The sequence below is a fragment of the Triticum aestivum genome, chromosome 7D (assembly GCF_018294505.1).
Source record: "Triticum aestivum cultivar Chinese Spring chromosome 7D, IWGSC CS RefSeq v2.1, whole genome shotgun sequence".
In the NCBI taxonomy this organism is placed as follows: Eukaryota; Viridiplantae; Streptophyta; class Magnoliopsida; order Poales; family Poaceae; genus Triticum; species Triticum aestivum.
In genome coordinates, this window is record NC_057814.1 from 155406448 (window position 1) to 155412490 (window position 6043).

The following is a 6043-nucleotide window of genomic DNA, read 5'->3' on the forward strand; positions in this document are numbered from 1 at the left end:
AGATCCAGAATGGTGACAAAAGCCTCGAATATAGGCATGCTGAAGAACTGGAATACACAACATTAAATTAATAGAAGACATTCTCTCAAGACTGGAGGAAAAAGGATAAACCGCAAACCTATATATGATATGACCAAACCCCGAGGAAGTAACCCAAGGAACCCAAACCCTAACCTATTTCTTGCTAGCCCCTGCAAATCTCGAGGACGAGATTTCTTTTAAGGGTGGTAGTTTGTAACATCCCAAAATTTTCCAAATTTTGGAATGTTAATAATAAGATATTAATGAGTGAATTGCTATGATTTTCATGGAAAATTAAAACCTTTTGATTCTTGTTTCAAATATTTCATCCAATTGCTTTTCTTTTGGACACCTATGAAATATTTTGAAACCACAAATAAAAATGGAGTGGGAATAAAATGACTTTCTCAAAATGTGGCGAATAAATATTTCATTTGAAGTTCTTCGAATTTGGATTTCTATTTGAAGATGGATCTTATTTGGAGTTATAGTGTCATATAAATATTTCCAAATTACTAAATAAATAAAAAATGAGAGGAGATAATATGACTTCTCCAAAAATATGATTGGAAGTATTTAATATTTCTTCTTTGGAATTTTTGGCATTCATAAGATACTAAGAGCTATGTTGGTAAAATTATGAAGCCCATAGTGCATTATCGAAACATGTACATACACAAAATTATTGCTTATTTATTTATGAAACCACTTTTCCTAAGCTAGAAATAATCAATCAGAATATGTGAACATTTTTCTCAGATCTAAATAATAATTCTGAGAGAGCGAGCAATTTATTCATTGATTATCTAGTCTAATATTTGTTATTAGTTATGCTTTCTCTCTATGAGCCCATCTAGCCCATCCATCTCTTCTATTGTTTTTTGTTTTTGCCCTTGGGCCACTTTTCCCACTAAGGCCTATCTCTCTTTCACTTAGCGCAGGCCCATGCGCTGGTCTTCGTCTACCTCTCTGTTCGTTCAATCTTCAGGAACACAGAGAGACTGTCATGGCACCTCCACCTCTTCCTCTGCCTCTAGTGCTGACCACAGACATCCTTTCGACTTTCCACCAACACGAAAATTAAAGAGGAACGCAAGGAGAACTCATTCAGGAAATTAAAACCCAACATTGTTGCGTTAATTGGACGCATGGAGCCGTGAAATGTACACGAACAAAACAGCCATTAATGGCCACGTTGAGCCCCTTGATCTGCCTTACCGACCTCCCCTGACCCTCTATATAAGCTTAGGGCGTCGCCCATAATCTCCTCTTTCGAAGCCCTCTCCTTCGGGAGCATATACCCCTGCCCATCGTCGTAAATTGCTCGCCGGAGTTGCTTGACACCGCGGCTGTTCATCGAAGTTTCCGGCGAGTTCGAGGTGAAGCAGACATTCTAACTCTTCCATCCTTCATATCTCGATATTGCGCATCTTATGGACCTGTTTTCTTTTGAAAACTCGCAGCCGGAGCACGAGTTCTTTGTTGTCCGCTTTCGGTCGGAGTTGCGCCCAACTCCAGCGACATCTAGCAGCCACCTCAAGGCGAACCAGGAGCCGACGTCGTGTCCTGGAGACTCACCCCGAATTCCTCTCCCTCGTTGCCGAAGATCACCGCATCACCTCACGTCCGAGCCGCCGCTGCCGGCCATCTCCATCCCCGGTGAGGCCAGCCCTCTTTCTCTGTTAAAAAAACAAAACAGTATTAGCCTATAGAATTCTGCCACGTGGCGTCTCTTTTTCTTACCTTGTTTCTTTTCCAGAAAATTAGCCCAACTTAGAAAAATCACATCTTTTAAGCCGCTTATCCAAATTTGAAAATAAGATATCCCTGGATAGCTGCAGACCTCTAGTTTATTATAAAAATTATAAATCTCATTTTTGCGCAAATTAAAATTTAGTTTTGATTTAAATACGAATTTGAGTAATTTTGCTATATCTTTTATTCTGTAAACCATATAAAAATGTTTTATATATGGAAGTTGGACGTTAGGACCTAGCCTTTCTGTTGGACTGATGGATTAGGTTTCCAACATAGTTTAGATGCTGTTTTATCATCAACACCTTGGTTTGACCTTCTTGGATCATCATTTAATAACTTAGTTAAAATAAAATTTGACTATAGGGTAAAACTCTTAGATTGATCCCTAGGAAGCCTCTCTGGACATTTGATATCACCACAAAACTTTGAAGTTACAAGATTAAGGATTTAATCCTTTCATCTTGAAACTTATGCCACGCCAGTTTTATTTAACCCAAGTCAAATATTCCGAATAATCTCATGATAGAATTTGTTGTAAGAATTTGTCTCACAACCCATCTTCTATATCAAACCAAGATCTTCACTTAGTATCATTTCCAACCCTAGAATATTACTATGTCATATTTTCTTCCAAGACCACACCTGATTCTATATCAACCCTAACCGTGCCATAGAAATTATGATAGTGGCAATTGAATAATTTGTGTTGTTATTTGGATTTTCATTTGGATGTTATTTGTGTGTTGAATGCTTGCTTGAATCATTGTTATGTGAATGTGGATATGCCGAGTGTCTTACTTGAGTTATTTATCGCGTTAGATTGCGACGAGTGCGAAGGTGAATTCTACGAGGAGGTAGAACCTTGTGACTACGAAACCGAAGGCAAGTTGCAAATTGATCATGCTTCGACCTATATTTTCATACTATGCATAACTCTTTAAATTTTAATACTATGCATGTTTTATAAAAGTTTTGCAAAGTATTATATTTAGCTAGAGCCATAGGTTCAAGACTCACCATTGGCCACGCTTGCACAAAATGGGTCGGATGAAAACCAAACTTGTTTTAAACTTTAAAGTTGCTCTCTTTAGAGCAAAGTTTTGAGAAAATCTTTTTAAAACAAAGTTATATATTGTTTTACTTCTATTCCCTGGGCGGGATGGTATGACGGGAGCGTCTACAAGTGATTGCGCCCATCGGGGTCTTGCAGTGAATGCGCCCGACTGGGGTCTTGCACACAGGTTTTTGGTGGGGACCGCCATCCAGGGGAATGAGATCTTCCAAGTACAGTTTGATGTAGCTTCCAGTACAGCCACATGCTACTATGGGCTCTAGCTTAGCTTAGTACTAACGGGAAACCCTTACCTCAGGACCGCCATCAGAGAGGGGCTTTCATTGCCTAAGTTGCGGGCGGCTTGGTCAGGTATAGGGGGCTGTTACGGAAAGGCTTCGTCACAATCTCCTCCTAGTCGTACACCCAAGTGTGTAACGGTAAACGGGGTTGGTTGTGTCATGTGGGGAACGTGTACGACCTCTGCAGAGGGTTTAACCTAATCGATTAGCCGTGCCCCCGATTACGGTCAATTTGAGCAACTGAAGACTTGGACTGAAGAAGAATCTCCCCTCTCTTTTCAAAAAAAAAAATCTGTTTTAAGGGTTAAAGTTGAGGAATGAGCACAGTGAATGTGTTTCACTTCAACCTTATGTATGTTTTAAACTATTTTTGGAGAATGAGCACTGGTGCGTATATCCAAGTGTCTCACTCCTACCTTTTATACTAAAAACTATTTTTTTCAAAAGAAGTTTATAAAAATTTAGCATAGGAGAAAATTGGCTTTATGCAAAGGAAACCTCCACCAATAGCTACCCTGCACATATAATCTGTTATACTTTCCTTTGCAACTTGCGAGTACATTCCACGTACTCATCTGCACCTGTCATGTGCAGATCTCGACAAATTAAGAGACGATAGGGTTATGGTCTACACTCAACGAGCCCAGTGGCGTTGATGGAGCCTAACTTAGTGACTACGTATAATTCCACTGTATTATGTGCCAGCATTGAGCTGTGCAAATGGTATGTATTTGCTTAATTATGGATCTATCGTTGTAGTAAAATAATGTATGTTTTACTGATATTCATTATTGTTACTGTGTGTGCTAGCTACGATCCAGGGATAGCACAGGAAGCACAGAGACTTGGATTTTGTCAAATTCGGGTCGTTACAGGAGCCGACTAGGACTAGGAGTCCTAGTGGGACTCCCACCACTTGGCGCGGCCCCTAGGGCCGGGTGGCCTCCCCCCTCCTCCTTTATATACGGGGGCGGGGGGCACCCCAAAGGCACATCTATTGTTCTGTTAGCCGTGTGCGATGCCCCTCGATAGTTTACACCTCCGGTCATAGCGTCATAGTGCTTAGGCGAAGCCCTGCGCGGATCACATCACCATCACCACGCCGTCGTGCTGACGGAACTCTCCCTCGACCCTCTGCTGGATCAATAGTTCGAGGGACGTAATCAAGCTGAACGTGTGCTGAACACGGAGGTGACGTACGTTCGGTACTAAGATCGGTTGGATCGTGAAGACGTTCTACTACATCAACCGCGTTAACCTAACGCTTCCGCTTTTGGTCTACGAGGGTAAATAGACACACTCTCCCCCTCTCGTTGCTATGCATCTCCTAGATAGATCTTGCGTGATCGTAGGAATTTTTTTGAAATTGCATGCTACGTTTCCCAACTGTGGCATCCGAGCCAGGTCTATGTGTAGATGATATGCACAAGTACAACACAAAGAGTTGTGGGCGATAATAGTCATACTGCTTACCACCAACGTCTTACTTTGATTTGGCGATATTGTTGGATGAAGCAGCCCGGACCAACATTACATGACCACGTTCAAGAGACCGGTTCTACCAATGTGCTTTGCACACAGGTGGTTGGCGGGTGTCTGTTTCTCCAACTTTAGTTGAATCGAGTTTGACTACGGTCGGTCCTTATTGAAGGTTAAAACAACACACTTGACGAAAAATCGTTGTGGTTTTGATGCGTTGGTAAGAACGGTTCTTGCTAGAAGCCCGTAGCAGCCACGTAAAACTTGCAACAACAAAGTAGAGGACGTCTAACTTGTTTTTGCAGGGCTTGTTGTGATGTGATATGGTCAAGACATGATGCGATATAAGTTATTGTATGAGATGATCATGTTTTGTAAAAGTTTTCGGCAACTGGCAGGAGCCTTATGGTTGTCGCTTTATTGTATGAAATGCAATCGCCATGTAATTGTTTTACTTTATCACTATGCGGTAGTAATAGTCGTAGAAGCAATAGTTGGACAACGACGCTACAATGGAGATCAAGGTGTCAAGCCGGTGACGATGGAGATCATGACGGTGCTTTGGAGATGGAGATCAAAGGCACAAGATGATGATGGCCATATAATGTCACATATTTTGATTGCATGTGATGTTTATCTTTTATGCATCTTATTTTGCTTAGTACGGTGGTAGCATTATAAGATGACCCCTCACTAAATTTCAAGGTATAAGTGTTCTCCCTGAGTATGCACCGTTGCTACAGTTCGTCGTGCCGAGACACCACGTGATGATCGGGTGTGATAAGCTCTATATTCACATACAATGGGTGCAAGCCAGTTTTGCACGTGCAGAATACTCGGGTTAAACTTGACGAGCCTAGCATATGCAGATATGGCCTCGGAACACTAAGACCGAAAGGTCGAACGTGAATCATATAGTAGATATGATCAACATAGAGATGTTCACCGTTGAAAACTACTCCATCTCACGTGATGATCGTACATGGTTTAGTTGATATGGATCACGTGATCATTTAGATGACTAGAGGGATGTCTATCTAAGTGGGAGTTCTTTAGTAATATGATTAATTGAACTTTAATTTATCATGAACTTAGTCCTAATAGTTTTTTTTGCATATCTATGTTGTTGTAGATCAATGGCCCGTGCTACCGTTCCCTTGAATTTTAATGCGTTCCTAGAGAAAGCTAAGTTGAAAGATGATGGTAGCAACTGCACGGACGGGTCCGTAACTTGAGGATTATCCTCATTGCTGCATGGAAGAATTACGTCCCGGAAGCACCACTAGGTGCAAGGCCCGCTGCAGGAGCAACTCCGGACGTTATGAACGTCTGGCAGACTAAAGCTGATCACTACTCGATAGTTCAATGTGCCATGCTTTACGGCTTAGAAACGGGACTTCAAAGACGTTTTGAACGTCATGGAGCATATGAG